This window comes from Passer montanus, unplaced genomic scaffold, assembly GCF_014805655.1.
Source record: "Passer montanus isolate IOZ18808 unplaced genomic scaffold, ASM1480565v1 scaffold17, whole genome shotgun sequence".
Classification (NCBI taxonomy): Eukaryota; Metazoa; Chordata; class Aves; order Passeriformes; family Passeridae; genus Passer; species Passer montanus.
In genome coordinates, this window is record NW_024364270.1 from 2,198,548 (window position 1) to 2,200,024 (window position 1,477).

Consider the following 1,477-nt stretch of genomic DNA (forward strand, 5'->3'; position numbering starts at 1 on the left):
CTGTAGTTTTTCTGTCACTATTGGATCTTTCAAAGGCCATCACTTGAGTTTTCTGTCACACCTTTGCTTAGCAAAAGCCCCTTAAACCCAATTTACTGGTTTGCTGTAGTTTTTCTGTCACTATTGGATCTTTCAAAGGCCATCACTTGGATAAGTCTGAAGCACTTCAAAATATTTTTTCTCCCAACTCACCACAGTAGCAGCAAACATGAATTAAAATGAATTATTACTTCAGTACATATCTTTATGGAAGCTGTGATTCTGAGAGAAACTGTTTACATTGTTTTAGTTGTATTATTTTCCCTAGCCAAAACTTAAATAGTTTTTGGTGTAACTATGACGAAAACTAAAGATATTTAAATTAAATTAGTAGTCTAGTTTCAGAACTGGGTTGTGGAGGGAAGTGCATCTAACCGAAGAAAACAGGATGAAAGGCCTGACATACTCAAGAACTTATACTATTGACAAAATTAGCAATACAGGTGTGAGCTGGCAGAGTTTTAGTCATGTTCTTTTTTGCTCTCTCCATTGGGATGGATTTCTGTCTCTTGCCAGTTTGAATCTAAAACAACTTTCCATATATCCCAAGAGTTTAGCACCTAGCAGCAAGAAGAGAGGTACCTGCTGGAACTAATTCCGGAAGATGAGTCATACAAAATGATACAGGTTGGTGGGGTTGGTGTGTGGGTTTTTTGGTTTTCTTTCTTTTTGGTTTGTTTGTTTTTTGGTTTTTGGTGTTTTTTTTGGGTTTGTTTGGGTTTTTTTTGTTGTTGTTGTTTTTTTTTTTTTTTTTAATGACCAGGTAATGGGCTTTTTGTGTAGAGGACAAGCAGTGACAAAGTGACAAAGCAAGGTTTGAGTGTTGTGTCAGACTGGCAGAGCTGCCAGGGGAACAGTCACCAATTGTTCTGCGTTGAATTGCGGTGCATGGAGCGGGATTGCGCTGGGAATCTCCAACTGGAGCCGTGCCCTAAGGGCAGCCACCGGGGATGGGCTGGCAAGCGCACTGGAGGCCACAAGCACTAACTACAAATGCTTTTGGTCTGCCTGAGAACTGACCTCCGGGAATATCAGAGAACCGTGGAATCACAAAATAGCTTTGAGTTGGAAGGGACCTTAACAATCATCCAGCTCCAAACCCCTGGGCAGGGACACCTCCCACTCGACCAGGCTGCTCAGAGTCCCATCCAACCCGGCCCTGGGCACTGCCAGGGACGGGGCACGCTGTTGCCGGCCTCTCTGCCCCGCGTAAGGAATTCCTTCCTCCCCGGCCCGCGGCGGCGCTGAGGGCGCGGCCGGCCGGCGCTCCCAGCGGGCGGCGCGCGGGCGGGGCTGCGCTCCACGCGGGCGGGCGCGCCAGGCCTGGAGGCCGCGCCCTGCGTTCACCCGCGCTCTGCCGCCGGCGGCTGCGGGCGGCGGGGAGGCCCCGAAGGTTCTGGAGCCGGGGCGGGGCACTCCGAGAGCGCTGGTGCCTGTG